Genomic DNA, 21,126 nt, shown 5'->3' on the forward strand with positions numbered 1-21,126 from the left:
ATGTTTACAGAAGCACACCACACAAAAGAGGGCCTTCAGTGCCCAGTGGAAAACAGCCAGCTTCATACCGGCGGGCATTAGGAAACAGTTATTTCATATGCACATCTAATGACCTCCCTGAAAGCCAGATGGCTCTTTTGCTCTGAACATATTTGTAGATAGGACGGATTTATTGAATGTCGTTATTCATGAGCTGGGTGAGAAAAGAAATAATTGTTTAAGTGACCCAGCATGCTTTCCAAGCGATGGAATGGTGATATCTGAGGGCCAGGCTGGGGAAGGGAGTAACTGTGCAAATCACGTTATACAAGGATGCTGGGCTGCCAGAGGCGGGAAGCCAGCGGAAAAATCCGTGAACCCGAACGCCCGGCCACAGCAATGCTGAGAGTTCATGTTGTGATATGTGAGCCACCGTCACCATGGAGCCCGAAGGCTTCCCACCCTGGAAGTCCAGCCCAGGACACATCCTCCTCTTTGGCCATGAAAGGCAGAGAAACCTGGGGATCAATGCCTCCTGTTTTGGCAAAGTCACAAGATCTGTTCTCCTGTGTGACCATCCATTCTGGCTGCTGGTGAATGGTGGAGAATGCTGGGACCACTGGCCATATTTTGCTGTGTGAGTTTTGAGGGAGAACATATGCTAATATTTTTATTAGGCTTTTATTATATTTTCTTCATTTCTGCTCTAACCTTCCATGTCTTCAGTCCCAAACCCTTATCCACCTCTGGTCTCTCTGCCTTCTTTCCTTACTACCGATATGACATTGTTCTCCTAGTAAATAGAGTGGGCGATCTTTTAAAAATGTCAGTTACTCTTCTGCTTAAACTCCCTCTGTCCCACCATCAGCGGACACCAGCCTTGAAGATCTGTCCCCCCAATAAACTGGCTGAGCCAATCAAGCTTGCTCAGGAGTTTCAACTGAGAGACAAGAGATTGAAGGAGGTGGCATAGAAGATAGCCCTGGTTACCCTGCAAACTGGCAAAGGCTACACTTTGAGAGAAACCAGGAAGAGAGGCTGGGCAACATTTATGGGAGAGCCTGATCTCAAACTGAGCAATGAGCCCTGAATTGGAGATAAGGAAGCTGAGGCTCACAGCAGGAATACAGACGCATGTCTGAATGGCCCCAAGCCCCTGCTCCTTCTGTTGTCCGCAATGTCTCCTGCTTTGGGGCAGCCTGCACCCATGCTCAGGCCACCATGGCTGCTGTGGGCACAAGGGACTTGAATGACCTTGCTGACCCTTGGACAGCTGCAGCTTGGAGGTCGGGGACAAGAGTAACCATTGCAAAAACAGCAGTATGGCCACCACCATCTGGCAAGGGGCCATTGCTTTATTATCATTTTCAAAGAACTTTCCCCACCCAGGACACCACTTGTCCTAAATAAGCTCTTCAAGGGATGGACCACTCCTGCGTCTTCTGCAGCATATAGCGGACGCTGCTAGGTGGTACAGTACACAGTGGCACTTACTAAGTGCTGATTACCATGTCTGGGAGGCCCCTCACTTGGCTCCTCAGTCGGCACGTGGCCCTCCCAAGTGAGTGAACTTGAGAGCCGTCTGGCTCTTTGATCTGTCACTTTGTTTTCCCCAAGCTCAGCCTTCGGGGCAGCCAAGACCAGCGACCTGACCAGCTAGACTGCGTTGGAAAGGCGAGGGTGACACGGTCAGCTGGCTCAGAGCCCTGTGCGTGGAAGGGTAACTTCTGGCTGGGGCCTTGTTTGCTATGGAATACAGACTTCCCTTGGGGGATTCAGGCATGTTTTCTTCTTTTTTTCTTTTCTTAAAAAATAAAACAAAGCCATAAGCCTGCAACCCTAATCTAAGTGGCATCTGCTGACTTTGAAGAACACACACTTACTCCTTGACCCCGAGCACCCTTGCCATGGCGCAGAATGCCTTTAGGTTTAATCATTAAAGCAGGAGGGAAAAGTCATCCGTTTTAGTAGATATATTTGAAGTCGTTTTGGCCACAGTCCCTCAGCTTTCTCCGGGGTTGCTGATAAATCTTTATACTATAACTCCAATTCCTGACCCTCTTGACCCTCAGTTGTACTTATGGATGACGCCTGGAATTGCAGTAACCTGGGGGCCAGGTTCAAATACGTCTGGTTTTACTTTCAAGTTTGCAAAGCTGGGAAGCAGGAAGTTCTGATATTTATTTGACTTTGAAAACGCGTGCATGTCATAGCTTTCTCCGAAGAAGATAGAAAGTCGTGTAAAGTGACACATGAAAATCAAGAGAACAAGGGGGGAAAGCAGGGGTGCCAAGAAAAGACGGGTGGGAGGGAAAGCAGACCTAGAATGAGGTTCAAAGGGGAAAATGCATGACCATCACAACCTACCTACCCCTGACCACGGGGGACCACGCACTTCTAACGTTTTTAAGCTGACACTGGAGTTATGTAAACAACAGCTATATTTTAGTTAAAGATCAGTTGTTCGGGAGTCAATATAATAGATTTTAGTAATTCAAACAGCAACTACTTATTAAGTGCCTACTGTATGCCAGGGATGGCACTAAATACGTCCTCTATAAACATGGGGGTACTTCTCCTAAGAAGGGCCCTGAGCTGCAATTTGCCCATACATGGTCTCCTATCCAAAACTATGCTGTTAAGGCTGACCTCCATCCTATCTTTTTAGGTCTTCGCAGAGCTACTGTGTTCTGTGTTTCTTAGACCAGCAACTCCCAGCGCTCTGATTCTATCTCTGAGCAGTTCTTTGGGAATGTCAACACAGACCCTCCTGAAAGTTCATCTTGGACACGATTTCACGTTAGGAAGCCAAGGTAATCTTTAAGTTGGATGAAAATTAATTAAATAGTAAGAAAAATGATCCTTTGGGAAAACAAACATTACCTTCAAAATCATGCTGGCTCCATGTTGCTTTCTTTTAGTCCTTGTAAAATCATCTTTGGAGAGAGGCAAGAGAAAGGTTGGGATGTCAGGTTGACTGAGTTCAAATCCTGCCTCTGCCACTTTCCAGCTGTGTCTCAGACAAGCTAATCTCCCTGAGCCTCAGTTTCCTCATCTGCAGAATGGGCACAATAGGATCTACTCTAAAAGTTTGAGTGGAGGTGGAGGGGATAATGCAAGTAATACGTAAGTGTGGTGCCTGTCTTTTCTTGTGTTTTTTTTTCTTCTAATTGACTTTGCAGAGCACAACTACCCTTCTTCACAGAAGCCATGTTGCCAAAGAAAGGGAACAAGGTCAAAGATTTTCCTCTTCAGAAAGACCTCTCCTTTTCTCGCTCTTTAGCTAGGAACACAAACATCTATAACTCTTCATCAAGGCCGAGGGAGAAGCAGCAGCCAGGGAAATGAGAAGGGCCACCAAACCCGTCAAACGGCCAATTGTAGCTGCCAGTGTTTGTTGCTGCCGTGGCACCTCGTGGATGGAGTCATTCGCATTCCACTGATAGGGGGCACATGGTCTGTGCTGGAAAGGCAAGCTGGGGAGTCACCAACCTTTATCTTTGTTTACCCTCCTGTTATGACTCATTTTCAGAGTCTGTTTTTCTTCTTAGGAGATGATTCGGCTCATTACCATAGGCCTTCCTGGCTTGCTAACCAAATTTCTATTTAATTGGTTTCCATGTTGTGACCTTGTTCCTGAGACTCCAGATGCTTCAGAGCCACCAGTCTTCTCGGGTAGGGTTACAGTGAAATGTGATAGGCGAGTGTGGTAACTTACTAGGGGCTGCCAGGATATCACAGCAAACACTGAGAGTGTGCTGGGAAGTGTCTACAATGGCTGTCCACACACTATGTGCCAGGACAGAGTCTTGGTCCGAACTCAACCTTTTCACTTGGTCTTCTGTAGAAAGCATGGTGTGAGCGTCTTTCCTATCATATCTTATGTTCAGGTCTTGAAATAAACTAGATAATGATTAAGCTCCTTAGTGCCAGCCAGATCACGTAATTACCACTTTTTTCCCTAGTACATTAGCCCATACCATAAGCTTAAACTACATGAGATAGAAGTGTCTAAATCAAGCATTCCCACTTTTCTCATGGCAGGTGGGTCAAGTCACTGGAGATGAGGTCTGATACCACCTACAGGGGTATTTAATTTTAATGCTTCTATTTCCTTGTTTTTGCAAACATGGGAGTAGATGAGCTTGCTAAGGCCCTTTTAAGCATAGGATGCTGAGAGAACCTGGCATGAAATTGAATTGTATCACTGAGAACTAATCCAATGGTTCACTCATAAACAAGCTGTTCTTTTCCACTATTGTTGTCCAATGGTAATGAACCCTGGGCATTTGGCATTCTTGGAATATTCAATTTAACTACCCTAGTGGCAAGGTTCCCTTTGTTGGGGCAGAAGGAATTTTCACCTATTTTTAGGTGTGTTCACAAGGATAAGCAGAGCTAGTCCAGCTCGGCTTCAGGTAAAAATGTCGTTTATTCACATATGAAGAATATAGTGCATATACCTTAAACCAGTGGTTCTCAACCTGTGGGTCGCGAACAATGAAAATACATCCTGCATATCAGATATTTACATTGTGATTCATAACAGTAGCAAAATTACAGTTATGAAGTAGCAATGAAAATAATTTTATGGTTGGGGGTCACCACAATATGAGGAACTGTATTAAAGGGTCGTGGCATTAGGAAGGTTGAGAACCACTGGCTTAAACCAAAGCTCACCGACTCCCCTGTAATACACACCATTATTTTATTTCTGACCTGTCAAGTTTCATTGGGCTCCAGAGCCCCAAGTCCTGTGGAAGCCTCATTTTAAGAAGTGAATGTGCTGATTAGGTGAAACCACCTGACAAATTTCATTCCCTTCTTCCCATTTGTAAGTTTCACTTATAACCTGAACTTCTGTCAGTAAGGGTGGGGAGAAGTGGGCCCTCAGAGCACTGGGTTCTTCTGCTGAGCCATTAGCAGGGGGTTAGAGCTACAGACACTGAACGTCATATGTCTTGAGTTTGGAAGCAATAACAATTTTCTCAACCACACACACACGGTCATGGAGATGGGGAAGATTCAAAGGTTGAAAAAGAGATGTGTCACAGGATCAATGTGTCCTATATTGCCAGATGGCATCTCCCACGACACTGTCCGTGGTTCTGAACCCAGCTGGGCGCTTCTCTAGGAAGTTGGGGTGGAGGGAACTTATACCCCTGTTGCTAGGGGTATAAGAGGAAATAATGTTTTGTGGGTTTGGCACAAAACAGTAGGATCAGGTGAACCCTGGGACTTTCTGGTGGCTCACAACATTTTTCTCATATACTCATGGTACCTCTATGAAACACCATTAAAAAAAGAACTTTCAACAATAAGTATTTAATAAAAAAATTAAAAAATGAAAAGTATAATTGACATACAATATTATATTCATTTCAGGAGTACAACATTGTGATTTGACATCTCTATATCTTATAAAGTGATCACCATGACAAGTTTAGTAACCTCCCGTCACTGTACACAGTTATTATATTACTGACTATATTCCCTATGCTGACCATCACATCCCTGTACACATGCAGTGCTGATTTTCAAATGCTCACCTTCTCTAAACACTTCCTGGTAAAGGAGTGTCATACACTGGAGAGTCCCCAACAAAGGCACACGATCCAATGTGCTGCAACACAGTATTGAATCAGAATGAATGTTATGGTATTTGGCTGGTTACTGTATTTTTCTATCTGGCTTCTGTACCAGTTACTGCTCACTTAGTTGAGATAAAATTGAACCCAAAGTAGATTGAGTGGCAAGGAAACTTACTGGCTCAGACAATGGGAAAGATTAAGTTTAAGGGATGGCTCAATCCAAAGTACAAGCACCATCAGGCTCCATCTCTCAGCACTGCTGCTCTGAGTCAACTCCCTGCAGCTTCAGGCACGCATCCTCAAAGCACCAGGTCCAACGGTCTTACACAACATGCTGCACATTTCCTGGGATCTGCTCTCTTCCACTGGCCCAAACTGGGTCACGTGCCCATCTCTGTACCAATCACGGCATGAAGGCTAAGGCTTTGACAGGCTCATGTGTCAGCCACAGGCTCTGACCCTGGGACCAGTACGGGAAGTCTATTCAACTTGATGTACTCAGAGTGGGAAAGAACAACTTTCCCAAACCAAATGAGAATGATATTACTAAGAAGAGAGAATGGATATGCTATGCAGTATAAAAATCACGTTAACTAAAATTGATCATATGTTTTAGAGAAAAAAAATATTTGGTTAAATATATTCTCTCTGGTTACTTCTAAATTAAGCTGACAAGCATTTGAATCAATCCAGGAATATGCCCTTCCCTGTTTTAAGACATATCTGAAATTACAGCCTATGTATAGATATATGTAAGGGAGAATGCGTTCATTTCAGCATATGTGCACTTGCATGCACACGATGCAAAGCTTTACATTTTTGAAAGTTTGACTTCCATTTTTAAAAATGTTGCAGGCCTAGCCAGTGTGGCTCAGTGGTTGAGCATTGACCTGTGAACCAAAAGGTCATTGGTTTGATTCCCAGTCAGGGCATATACCCAGGTTGTAGGCTCAATTCCCAGTAGGGGGTGTGTAGGAGGCAGCCAATCGATGATGTTTCTCTCTCATAGGTGTTTCTATCCCTCTATCCCTTACCCTTTCTCTCTCCTAAAATTAATAAAAACATATTTTTTAAAAATTAATTACTTGAATATTTTGAAGGCTCTCTCATAGCGGGAAAATAAGCCCAATAAGAAAAATAGCTTATTCTACACATTTCAATTGAAAAGTAACACCCGAATCTATCAACTTTTACCTAAATTAATAGCTTTCATTAAATATCCAGGAGAAGTGGCTTTGATAGGAAAGATCTTACTTCTCTCAAAGGCAACATGTCACACATTATGTAGACTCATGCCATTGCCAAAATGAAGGTGTTGAATATAAACACTAGTTCCTTAATGAGATGTTTTGGATTTAGTAGAAGTCAACACAGACTGTGCTTACCTGCTTCATGATGACTCAATGGCAGTTTCTAAGTAAGCACATATGTTTGAACTTTCTCCAAGTGACTTCTTGCAATGGGGACTTTTCAAATAAAGGTCAAAATATCCATGGGGAGGGGTAGCAATTTTGCATACAAAGTAATTGGCAAAACTCACAGAAAGAACCCAAGTTGACTCTAAAATTTAGAATAATATTTGAATTCATGTTTCCTGATCCAGTAGCATCCACCAGAACCACACATATCCAATTTCCATGATGATTTTGAGCTGAGCTGATTTGGCTGATTGCCAGCATGAGCCTCATGCTCACCATCATTTCCTGCTCTGGAAAACATTCATTCAAAGCCATAGATCCAGACACTCATAGGCACAGACAACAGAATGATGATTACCAGAGGGGCAGGAGGTGAGGGGCAACAGAAGAGGGTAAAGCGGAGATAAATGGTGATGGAAGGAGACTTGACATGGGGTAGTGAACACACAATACCATATGCAGATGATGCATTATAGAATTGTGCACCTGAAACTTGTATAATTTTATTAACCAATGTCATCCCAATAAGTTCAATAAAAGAACAGATACAAAAATGTAAATAGAGATGTACATATACACTTAGTCAGTATATATGCATATATTTCAAAATGTTAACAAACTCTGAATGAAGTTCTGTAGGAAATCTCTATAATATTTTGGCAACTGCCCTGTGAGTCTAAAATTATTTCAACATAAAAAGTAAAAAAGAAAAAGTGAAAGGCTAGACTAAGAGGCCAACTGACCCGTTAAAATGCTTAAATAAACAACAAAAAACTTGCTATAAAAAAAGAAAAAAGATCCAGACATACTAAACACAAATATAAATTAATCCGCTTTCGCAAAACTGTAACAGTGTACACATTGGGTGCTTTGTTAAAATAGTGATTTTTAAAAAGTAACACATTTTTGTTGGTTTTTATCAGTCATGAAAGGGCTGTAAAGCTATTTTTCTGGAAAGATGTTCTCTGAATGCTGAACTTGACTCGTTACTCAATCCATCTGCCTTCATCCCTCAGCCAGATGTGCAGACTTTACAGTCCAAAGTGGAATCTTCAACGCTCCCTGCCAACAGCTAATCTCATGTGTTGCACTCACATTCAAATATTGCTCCATTAGAGCTGAGATGACTATTTTAAGCACACAGGAATTTTTACTAAGTTGAAAATTAAAAGCCAAATTTGAAAAAACATTACGCACATAAAAATCCCCCAGCTCTGACTTTGATATGCATCAGAACTGTGATTTTGGATTTATTATGTGATTTCAACACTGTTGTTTTTTCAATACAGATTTCACTGTTTCTCGGTTGTGGTGACAACGAAGAGATGTATTTGTGAGTTATGTGGCCCACAGATGAGTCTGGGTGGAATGCATCCTTCCATGGGAAAAGAAGTCACTTTGCGGGGAGCATTCCCAAAATATGGGGGGGGGGGTCAACAGGGAATTCCAAGATGATTTTGGAAATGGCCAATAGTCTTCATAACCAGTAGTGGAGCCAAGGGCTCTTATGCAGAGTTGGACCCAGCTTCCCACCCATATCTCTGGGTCTGGCTTCCAGTCAAGGATTCTTTCTGTGTTTACCTCACTCTAAGTTCAGGTGGAAAAAATTGATTTAAAAAAGGAACCAGATATCACCCTTGGCCTCTTCTCATAAGCCAATCTGTCATACCACTAGATCTGTTTTTGTGTATGTGTTTGTTTTTAATGTGGAGACAGTGCTATGGGAAATCTCTAGGCTTTGCAGAATAAAACATTTGTGAGAAGTTCAAACTTTTGAAAGAAGACATTCATTGGATTTAATGAATATTTTAATGAGAAAAAAATTAAAGTAATGCTTAGTGTGTGTTTTTCTAAATACTATATGGTGATTATATAAATTTGGAAGATGTAAAGCATAAATAAATGACAAATGTTCCATAATCCCACTTATCATGCATAAGTAATATTTACATTTTATTGTATAAGACATATTCACATATTAAACAAAATCAGGACTGTGTTCTTTATACTATTTTATTTCTGGCTCTCATTTGAAAATCTTATATTTTCTGCCATTAAAGATTTTGTGATTACATGACATTTTTCTGGCTACATCATGTTCTTGCAGATGGATAAACCACAATTTAACCTTTCTCTAGTTATTGTATATTTGACTAGAATGAGATTCTATGCTAAGACATATAATCCTTTAATAGACACCTTTCATGTGAACCCTGGTTATATTCTTATTACATATTCCTAAATAGGACTTAGAGGCTGTTGATTGCCAACTGGCTCTCCAGAAAGTTCCATCATGGAAAACGCCTATCAGCACAATGAAAAAGTGTCCCTCCCCCACCCACCCCCCATCAACACTGAGCACTGAGTTTTAAAAATTGTTTCCAGTGGGCGATGCATATACTGAGATTCACTGTGGTGCAGCAACAGTGGTGGGGATTGAGGGAATGAAGACATTCCCAGCACAGAGGCCCTGCTTGGGCAGTGCCCAACAGTGGGCAGGGGTTTCAGCAGAGAGGCAGTGTGTGCACCAATAACGAGCACAGTCCTCGGTCAGACATTCTGGACTCAAAACCTGGGTGTGTAACTCATGGGCTGGTGGTCTCAGACAAGCTACTTAACCTCTCTGGGTCTGAATGTCTTCAACTGTATAATGGGAATTATAATAACATCACAGGGCTGTGAAGTTTAAGTCAGATGACGCATAGAAGGTGCTTTCATTGCTAGCTTACAAAGTGCCTTCAGGCTTTCCCAACTACAAAGCCATGGGACACCTGGGTCCCAAGAGGCCTTTAGTAAAGGAAGCCTTGCTAAGGGCTGAGCAAGGAGTCCGCTGTTCAGGCAAAAGGTTAAGGGAGCACAGGACACAGTATCTGATGTGATTACACCTCATTGAATGACGCTCACCCTGTGGCTCTTGTTTGCCTGCAGAGTGTGTGGACATCTGCACCGTGTCCTTCGTGGAGGCCTGCCCTGCTGGCTCATGTCCACTAAGTGCCCTTCGCAGGCTGAAACTCCCTGCCTGAGACTCCTTATCTACCTAAGCTGTTTAGGAAAGGAGATCTGTTGGGAGATGACTGAGGCAGCTTTAGCACCTGCTTGATGAGTTAGTGATAAGGGCAAGGAGAGGTAACACCAGGCTGCTGTCTCTTGGGCAGAGACTGCCTTTCAGGTCTGGAAGAGCAACAAGGGCCTTAGTTTCAGCCTACATCTAGACTAGTGGAGTCAAGGAACCAAAAGTCAGTTTTTCTCCTTTGCATTTAGTTGGCTAAGCACCAAGCTGTCTGGTGCTATTAAACCTTCCTTAAAAACATCTACACCACCCAAACAAACCCAAACCCCAAATAACAGCATATCCTCATCCTGGTTAACCTACTTCACAGATTTAATGACTTCACCATTGGGTTTCAGATATCTCAGATTCCTGCTTTGTTTGCAGCTACTAAGTCTGGGCTGAGTTTTGTGAGTCAGTGAGAGGCTTGTCTATGTTGACCCTCCCAAAGAGGAAAAGTAAGCAAGGCTTCCATAGCTTTATGGTGCAAGTCTCTAAGGACTATAGCTGTCAAACTGGGACACATGGTCAACCCAGCCTACTATCAACAGATGGCACGTTCCTGAATGAGCTGAAAGATTAGAAATAGGAGCAGTCATAGACCAGCTCTTTCATCCCATATGTGCATTCTCTTTTGATTGTTTCTTCCTTCTTGTGTACATCAGATTTGATAAATTGGAGCCTGGGGTCCCTCCCCTCACCTCTCAAACACCAAGTGAAGTCAGGATTGCCCAGGGCCTGGTGTGGGTGAATGGGAAACCCTACCTGTAGGCCTGGGCCCTCAAAGCAAATTTAACACTCTAAAGAGACTTTCTCCTTTGATAATCAGATCCTCTCCTAAGTTATTTGCATTCTTCAGGTTAGAAATAATTTTATTAGCTTGTACTTATTTAAAATTAGCCTTAAATTCCCGGTTTGAAATATATTCCTCTTTCCAAAAGGTGGGGTGTAATTCCCCTCCCCTTGAGTGTGAGCTGGACATCATGACTTGTTTTCTACAAACAGAATATAGTGGAAGTGACAGAGGGGACTCGGTCATGAGCAGCATTGCAATCTGAAGCTATGGGGAAGTCAGGGTCCTGTGTGCCATGCTGAAGAGCCAAGACTAATCCTGTAGGTTGTGAAGAAGCACTGACATTTTCAGGGAGGGGAATGGCATAACCATGTGTGAGTCCTAGCCTAGAGACTCCAACTGGAATAAAGTGGTAGAATCTGATGGGGATAAGACTGAAGCCAGTAGGAGGGGAGGCCATCAGAGTAGTCCAGGAGAAAGACGGCAAGTGATAAATATCATGGGATGGATTCAGAAATAAAAACTTTGGAATTTAAGTCAAAGGCATGCTGATGGATTGGATGTGGAAGATGAGGAACTACAGGACAACTCCTGCTTCTAATGCAGGTCTGGGTAACACTGGAAATAAATAACGAGAAGCAAGTAGGTGGGGGAGGGAGGATACTGAATCAAAGAGATGAGTTCAGTCATCAGTGAGCCTTAAGTAGAGGGAAAATTTGGGAGTCATTGGCTGTAGAGGAGACATAAATGTTGGGATCCTAAGAGATGTGCTACCAGGGAGCAGAGGGAGAGCAGTGAGCCAAGGATGGCACCTGGGAAACACCAGTGAATGCATGGTGGAGAAATAGGGAAATGCTCACGGTAAGATGAGAACCTGAGAGAGCATGTTCAAGATGAAGAGTAAAGAGCTTCAAGGAGAAACAGTGTCTCAATAAGAGAAGAGTTGAAAAATGAACACTGCATACAACAAGAGGATCTTTTGTTGACTTCAAGAAGAACAATTTCAGAAGAGCAGTGAGGGTAAAAGTCTTACTACTGTGAGCAACTGTAGGGAAGAAGGTGAAAATGAAGTAACGGAGAGAGTTATACACAGACTATTCTTCCACCAAATTTGGATGCTAAGTGGGAAGAGAGACTGATAATAGTCAGCATAATGTTGAAGCATTTTTTTAGGTGAGAAGAAGCCAGAAAATAACTCAGTAAAAGATAACCAACAGAGCAAAGTCTTTGAGGAAGCAGAAGGGAAAGGGGTCAAGGTTGGGGTTGGCCTTGATTCAAGGCTGGACATCCCATCCTCTGGTGCTAATTTTCAATGTCGTTCCTGTCTCTGTTTCATAGCTGACATTCATCAAAGTGACAGGGCTTCTGGCATTTTCTGGAAAATCTGGCTTAAGCTATGCTTGATGGCACAAAACAGAGGAACTAAGAATGAGAACAGAGTGATACACACACACACACACACACACACACACACAGTTTCCATAAAGCACCACTTTCCTTTGTTCTAAAATAGTTTTCTTAAATGCCTTACTAATCAATAGGACTAGGTATTATTATTATTGCTATTGCAGATACAGCTTTCCAAATTATTTTGACATTGTCTTATTCCAGTACTGGATCTAATTATTTCTTGAATTATCCATAATATTTTCTTAATCACAATATTTAATGAGCAAACTCTTCCATTCTGACTATGCCAGTTGTCTAAGTAATGGTCATGAATTGATGAGTTCAAAACTGTTCAAGTAAAATACCAAAAACCCAGTTGGAATGTCCGCTAAATGAGGGCTGTCTTCGTTAAATACACCCGAGAACTTCATGTTCTTCCAACACAATAAGGATCGTGGGGTTAGCTGAATGATCTGATATCCCTCAAATCAGCTTGCTGGCCACACAATTACTGAACAAAACAGAACTCCCAGCACTGCAAAAGCAATGACCCAGACACTGGAAATATGGCCTCATCTGTGCCCCTGCCTGAATGAAAGATGAGAAAACACATTCAAGATAAAAATAAAAACCACTTTTACTTTCAACCACATGTGATCTTTCCTTCTGTCCACACTCTCATGGGCTATTAAATCAGGCTTCTTAGAATAAAAGAAAAACACGTGTGTGTGTGTGTGTGTGTGTGTGTGTGTGTGTGAGAAAGAGAGGCAAAAAAATTTTGTCTCCACGAACAACAATAATAAAAAATTATTAAATACCTACCATGTATCTAAGGGACTCTCTATAAGAAGGTGATGCCCAAGGCACACCAGCATAAAGTAACGAGTGATTCAAGTTGGCATCCAGCCAGTCCAACTGAGTGGCAGAGACTGGGAAGGTGCAGGTTTTCTGAGAGTGTCATCTAGCAGGGACGGTAGCCATGGAAGAGTCTCAGAAGACACAGGAGGAGAAATGTCTATGATATTTCAGAAAAGCAAAGTGGGTGAGCAAAGGGTAAGTCCAAGACTGTACAGTTTCTCCAGGGTGTGGCAAGGGCAGAAGAAGCAGAGAAGAGTGATGGGGATACATCTGAAGAGGAAGGTGGGGCCCCTTGGGTACAACAGTTAGAACTTTTGATGTGAGGAGTGTGTATGTGTGTGTTAGTAGTAGTGGTAGCGGTAGTAGTACTGATAGTTAATAATAAGCATTCTCATTTTCTTCATCATTAAAATCCCATCTTGTCCTAACTAGGATTCCAGAAGTACATAATAGTATGTTAACTAAAGGGAGATAGAACCTAAAAGATGATCTTAAGAACAATGTAGTGTAATAGAAAGAACATTGGGTTCAGGTTAGACTATCTGAATCCCGGTCCCAACCCTGTCACTGCTTACCCTCCTGCCCCTAGACAACTCCTCTGCCCACCCGCCCACTGATTTCTTCATAGAGGCAGCGTGGATCAGAGGACTGCTAAATCAGAAACTTAGGAGTTCATGTAATAGTATTTACCTTGTAGGGTTGTTGGGAGCATAAGATAATAAGGCAGGTAAAACACTTATCACAATGCCTGGCACACAATAATCACTCAAAAAATGTCTGTTGCCTTTGATGTGGTAGTATTGATAATCATTTTAGCATTTGGTTGCTACATACGATTATGTGACTCAACACAGAATTCAATAGACAACCTGTTCATTTGGGGATCTGAGTAATAAACTGGAATAGTTGGGAGTCTATGTACAACGATCTCATAATCCTGCATATTTCATCTTGAAGCTAGCATATATCGATTCCAGGATATTCTGTCTCACACTTTCCAAGGAATCGCTGTTATCCTTACACCTGAGAAAAGTCCATACGCTAACAATCAGAAGGAGCTCAGAAGCGTGCCGGGCACATAGCAGCAGGCATTACTGGAGTGTTAACTATTACTCCTGTCTGGTCACTATTGGAAATGGATGGCCCTCCAGCTCATCGTGGATGTACTGACCGCCCACAGCAAAGACAGGCACGAAGGTGGGTGATGAGTCCTGGTGTCTTGATGAATTGAAAAGCAAGCAACAAATAAACAAAGCCCCAGGGGATTAAAAAGAAACAAGAAAATAGTCAAGGGCCCTGGACATTGTTCTTTTGGAGAGCTCCACAGCCCCTCACTCAGCTTCTAGAAACATGATCCTTCTCTGAGAGCATTATTAAAATATCATAAGAACATAAAACACATTGGCCCGGGCAAACCTACAGGTCGCCCGTCCATTCACTCAACTACCAGTGACTCATCAACTAATGTGCTGAGAATGAGTAACTTCTGCATCCTAAGGATTGGGGGAGGGGACGTGCTGAGCAGGCCAGCTCGGTATGGCCTCTGAAAAGGACCCAGTGACATAAGCCCCCAGTCTGAGCATGTGCCATACCAGTTGAGTTTGCTTTAAAAACCTATGTCCATGTCATTTTCATCAACTGGGCAGTAAATAAATACACTCACGACCACCTACATCTCTTCATTTAATGTTCTTATGTTTTAGTCTCTTTATGTGGACAATGTCTAGAAAGCGGGATTTGTATCAGAAAACATGGTTAGCAGCATACCAAATTCATTCAATGATTGGGCCAGTCAATAGCCGGGCCAATCGCCTGCTTACCCTCCAACGCTGCTGGCTTGGAGGGTGCCGGCACCAGGCAACATGCACCACACTTCAAAGACCAGGTTTGAGCAGGAAGAGATGGGAAGTAACATTTCAATAACTTGCCTTCACTTGACTCAAATCCTGTGACATAGTATGATACCTACTCTGCAGACTGAAGAAGCATTCTCACCAATGTTACGGTTAATTAACTTGGATTAAATATAACATGGCCAGGAACAGGAGGGAGGGGAGTGGACATGTCTGTCTGATTTCAACGTTCATGTTCAGAACTCAGAATATAGAGGTTTCACAGCAAACTTTCCTCCTGAGAGAACAGTTTCTATATAATAAAGCATTATTCTGGAGGCTATCTAAGGCTCATCCATTTCCCCCAAACCCCTCAGTGCTCTGTCTGCCTGGGAACTGGAACCTCCTGTCTGGCAGGTCACGGGTGCCCACAGGCTTCAGAGCACTTCCCCGAGGGAGGGGCAAGGAACCAGAGCCAGAAGAGCAACATAAAAGGGAAGTGTTGCATTTGATTGTTTCCTTTTCATAATATTTTGAAACCTTGATCCTAGTTTTCTTACTCCCCAAGCTATTCTTGGTTTCTATTTCATTATGTTTAACATATGTTCAAATAAAATCTTAAAAGACAAGAAAACAAAAAGTAGATTACAACTAGAAATTACATTTTATTCTCAGCACAGTAAGTCCAAAGGAAACGAACTGTTAGAATTGTTAGGTTGAAATGAAATGCCAGTGATATCCGAGTACATGCATATGGATTTCCCGTTACTTCAGATTGTGAATCTATATTTGTCTTTTGAAATAAAGAAAATAAAAATGGAAACCAAGGCACATTTTCCTGTTAGAAAATTTAAAATAATTAAATCCTCCCATGTAAGACCAGTTATTTATTTAAAAAGATTATAAGGAGAATAACACTTTATTTTCTTATATTATTTTAACCCACATTTCCCACATTTTATATTCACACATGCATATATATGATATACTAACTGTAATGACTATGCATAACTCCTCTAAAGAAATGTAAGCAGCCTTGGCCAGGTAGCTCAGCTGGCTAGAGTATCATCCTGATACACCAAAGTTGTGGGTTCGACCCCTGGTCAGGGTACATACAAGAATCAACGAATAAGTGGAACAACTAATCAATGTTTCTCTCTCTCTTGCTCTTCCTCTCTCTCTAAAATCAGTAAAAAATCTGAGCAATATGAAAAAAAATTAAATGATTTGATTTTAACTTTATTAATATTTAAAGCATTTTATTGTGAAACATAAAACTAGTATGTAAGTTATATATTCAGTGTAACAAATGTTTATCAAGAAAGACCTGTGTAAATATCACCTAAGCTAAAACACAGGCTTTAACCAGCATTCTAAAATTCCTTCTCCATACCACATGCTCCATCCCTTCTCCATGCTCACAACTATAATTTCTTTAATCTTAGGGCACGCAATTCAGAATGCTGTAGTTTGCCGTCAGTAATAATGAAATCAAGAGCATAATTGAATCTTGATGAAGAGAAGGTACTAGTAAATGTTGAGACTGTCAAAGTTGAATACTGTAGACTATGTTGAAATTTGACAAGATGATGGTACTCAATTAGCATTAGCTCTCTGTTGCAAAAGTGAGTTTATCCACAGTAGTAGTTACAAGAACTCAAATTTATTTCACACACATTAGACTGGCAGACACCCCAAAGCTTGATATAACCAAGTGTTGATAAGCACATAGAGCAACAGGAACTCTCATGCACTGTAAGTGAAAATTAGCATAATCATTGGAGAGCAGTCTGCAATGCCTAATGAAGCTGAAAATGTGCCTATTACCCCAGTAGCTCAATCAACTACACTGAGGACTGGAAAACTGAGAAATTTGTGCACCTGAGTGCAAGAGCTCACATACAAGAACGTTCACTGCAGCATTTTCAATAGTTAAAATTTTGGAAATAACTCAAACATCTATCAACAAGAGAATGAATATATAAATTGTGGTTTACTCATACTTAAAAATGTCACATGTTTTGATAATGTAAAATACAAAAATCAAGCTGTGGAAGAAAAGGTACATTCACGATACCATTTATGTCAAAATTTAAATACTTGAAAATAGTAGTATTTATTGGCAAGAAATACATACATATATCAGCATAAAGACATTTCTGAGAAATAATACAATCCAGATATGGGACAGAGTGTACTTCTTCAAGAGGGAGAAGGATATACAGAGACTTTCAATTGTTTGTAATATTTTATTTTTGTCAGGTAGATACAAAATGTTTTCATAGTGTGTAAAGGGTCTGAAATATCTTATTTAAAAATAATATGTTTTGAATCTAGAGAGATAGGAATATCAACTCTAGCCATTACTAATAGCGAGACTTTGGTCAAATTAACCTCTATGAACCTTGGTTTTCTCATCTGGGAGACTTTTGAAATTTCAAGAAATCTTTGTGTCCCTTCCCTGGGTTCATCATCTTCCTTCTCCCCCCCCCCCACCCCCACCCCGCCTCTCCTGCAACATGACCACCATCATCACTAGCTCTTCTTTCTTGCTACAGAATCTGAATGAATCTAGCTGACATGTGTAAGAGACTAACCATTGTGTATTCATTTATTTTTTATTTATTTATTTATTTACTGTCTAAAGTTTTACATATGTCTCCTTTCCCCCCAGTTGACCCCCCGCACCAGCCATTCCCACCCTGGGCAAGCCCCCACCGCCCCAGTGTCTGTGTCCATTGGTTATGCTAATCCAGTGTGTATTTAGATATAACCAAGACAATGCAAGAGGGAGATTTGTAATAAAGTGCCAGGAGAACCACAACTTGCTACTGGAGATAGTGAAGAAAACAAATGAGAAGAATGATGGGCATAAAGTAAGGGAGCAAACATTACATTAACTGGGCATCTCTCCTTGTTTCTTGAAATGAAATCAAGAAAACAAAAGGATACTTTGTGTTTTTCTTTATTTTGCTAGCTTATAAAATGGAGAAAGCAAAATAATTTTTAGTGCCCGGTCTTGGGTAAATTTGGGAGACCTCTGACCTCATCTGCTAAGACTTAAAAACTATCTTTGGGGCTGGGGTTTTTCCAACAGTTAATGTCATTCATTTTTGTATGAGCTCTGATCCATTTTCAAGCTGTCATTTTCTAATCTTGTCCCTAAATTCCAAACACAGAATTTGGAGCGCTCTATATTATATTTATAGTCTCTGTGGCACAATGCCAGCCAAACCAAGGTGACAAATACTTGGAATACAGCTGCCAAGTTTCTTACTTTAGCAAGCAAATAATTTCTGTACTAAAAAGGAACTTGGCTAACCCCTCTGTTTTCAACACATTTTTCAACTCATCCATAAAACTTATAGTTGAACTACATAATGTACCTTAATGGAATCCGATAGATAGCCCCACCCCTTCCCTAGCCATGCGTCATTGGGCAAGTCACTGAACATTTTCTATGTCTCTTTCCCCATCTGGAAAATGGAGATAATAATAGTTAGTATTTCATAGGGGTATTATGGGGACTAAATGAACTATTATTTTAAAATACCATAAAGAGTGCCTAGAACATATAAATGCAATTTGTATTTCCAAATAAATATGGTTATAAATAAGCTACATTGGCAAAACAAGGTGATATTTCACAAAACATATTGGTTTTTATTAGATATGACCAATAGATAATGAGTCTAAAGATTTATAGTCTTGCATACCAAGGATGTCAAGAATGACGAGCAAATGTAAGAATATTATAGAGTAGCTAGAGTAAAAGCTGTGAAATGGATGAGTTCATTCTCAAAAACCCAAAGATAGTTCCCAAACTTCAAAGAACTTAAAAAAATATTACTCTTCAGTTGCTAAAATATACATGCACATTTGATTTCTCCATTTCTATTTCTAAATGCCTCTGATAAAGCCATTATTCCTCAGAACTTAGCTCCATTAAACATAAGCATAAACAGGTTTGTATCTGTTATTGAGATGCTTTCAAAAGAAACAAAACAATGCTAAAAATCAAGTATTTCAGCACACATCTCTCAAACCTGCCACTCCTGCCTTCTCTCTATAGAACATAAGCCTTTTCTTGGCTAGCTTCTTAAGTATCACAAATTTCTAAAAGGAAAATTTAAGGACATGAAAATATTTGTACTTAATTTTGAGAACTACTAGCCAAAGGTACGACACGTGACAACCTGAAAAATCAGTGCCTAACATAAAACAGGACAAGAAAGAGCCAAAAGCGAGCCACCTGTTGTGAAAACATTAGTGAAGCTTACATGTAACTTCTTACAAAGACTGGTTTGGCCTGACAGGAAAGAAGTTATAAGTGTATAGTGGGCAGACTTCTACAATAACTCCAGTGGTTCCCACTGTTAGTATTTGCATCCTTTTGTAATCCCTTCCTGTTCTGGGTAGGCTGAGTGTAGTGACTTATTTAGAACTGATAGATATAGCAAAAGTGACAGAACGTCAATTCTTTGATTAGGTTATAAAAGACTGTGTCATCTATCTTGCTGGTTGACCCTTTCTAGCATCTCCTAGGCTTGCATGCTTTTATGAAGCACATTGAAGAGCCTACTTGGCAAGAGGGGCTCCTGGCCAACAGCCAATGAAGACCAAAACCCTGTCCAACATCCCATGAGAAACTGAATTCTGCCAACCACCACGTGATCTTGGAAGCAAATTCTTTCCCAGTTGAACCTCGAGTAAACTATGGTCCAGCTGACACCTTATTATAACCCGTGAGAGACACAGAGGAAGAGAACCCAAGCAAGCAGTGTCTGAATTCCTCACCAACAGAAATAAAGATAATAAATATGAATTATTTTAAGCTGCTAAATTTTGGTTCTTTTGTTACACAGCAATAGATAACTGCTAGAAAGTCTATCCACTAATGATGAAAATCCGTTAAGGTATAAAGCTATTTGCAATAATAACACCATCCTAATTTTCCAGGACTGTATGAATATGACCATATCTTCTGGTTCCTCAAAACCTCTAAACTTCCATTTACCAGTTTGAGAACTAAAATATTAAATTCTTGTTCTCCCCAAGTTTGTATTACCAAATATGCTTTAAAACCCAAATAATAGTTAAATAATCATGATTTTCAACTTAGAAAACAACAACATTATACCAGACTATGATTTCTGTTAAGATTTTCTTCCCTTTTATTGTTTTTGAAATATAAAATTGTTTTATAGTAGCAAACAGGCTTTTTCAAACTTACATTCCCTTCCTCCATGGGGGACTCTAACTGGTCAATTCTCCCTGAGGGGTCACGCCTCACTCCCTACCTCCTGAATCTGCTTTAATGCACTTAGTTGACTTTAAAAATCACGTATAATTTTGGGCCCATAAAAGTTTGAGTTCTGAGATAAACCTCTCATTTCCTATGATGAATAAAACAGTGGAAACTAGGTGGCATTATAAATAATTATGGTATACTTAACCTCCCACTGTTATCTCTGAGAAATTGATGGACTTACCATTAGCACTCTTTTATTTCCTGCATAGAGAAAGGCAGCTAAACATTACAACTGTATTTTTGGTTTTGTTTTGTTTTGTTTACTTGTTTGGGGTTTGTGTGATCTCCATATGGGCTCTAACCCAAAGGAGCCAACAGCTCAATTTTTCATCCATTATCTGAGAAAACTATATATAGGACCCAGAAGGCAGTGCAGTTTAGGTCTGTTAAAATAAATTGGAATAATTCAGGGTCAAACATGTGCCAGTGAAGTTGAGCACAAATTTTGCCCAGATTTTGGTTGGACTGTGGTCAACCTTGGTGTTAAGTGGGTGGTAATAGAGGGGAAGGGAGGCTCTGCTGTCATTCTATTTATTTATTTATTTTTTTGGTGGTGGTGGTGTGGGGGGGAAGAGGGCTTTTTGACTTCTTACAGTTTCAAACAGTAGTGGTTTAGGTTAAAGTGCCAATGCAATCCTTTTCCCCCATTGATTTTCTTAACATAAGCACTTCCACAAATGAAATCAATCTTTCTATGTAGCAAGGTTTTACTTCTAAATGAATTCAAGTTCTAAAACAGGTGTCAGCAAACTATGGCCTTCTGCCCGTTCTTAGAAAGTTCCACTGGAATGTGGCCACACCCCTCATTTACATACTAGAGGCCCGGTCCACAAAAATTTGTGCACTCAGGGGGAAGGAGGGGCCCCTCAGCCTGGCCTGTGCCCTCTTGCTGTCTGGGACCCCTTG

The 21,126-nt window shown here is 40.9% G+C and overlaps 1 protein-coding gene across 3 annotated transcripts in view; it reads right to left on the reverse strand.

Moving 5' to 3' along the window:
* CCBE1 (collagen and calcium binding EGF domains 1) overlaps positions 1–21,126 on the reverse strand; it is a 175,074-nt gene that overhangs the window by 48,518 nt on the left and 105,430 nt on the right. Inside the window, exon 2 of one of the 3 annotated variants that reach the window (XR_009454103.1) lies at positions 13,042–13,234. The exons of the other annotated variants lie outside the window; for them this stretch is intronic. The gene's annotated coding sequence lies outside the window, so the exon portion shown is untranslated. The remainder of the gene's footprint in view (positions 1–13,041; positions 13,235–21,126) is intronic. 3 annotated transcript variants of the gene reach the window in all.

This window comes from Myotis daubentonii, chromosome 8 (genome assembly GCF_963259705.1).
Source record: "Myotis daubentonii chromosome 8, mMyoDau2.1, whole genome shotgun sequence".
Classification (NCBI taxonomy): Eukaryota; Metazoa; Chordata; class Mammalia; order Chiroptera; family Vespertilionidae; genus Myotis; species Myotis daubentonii.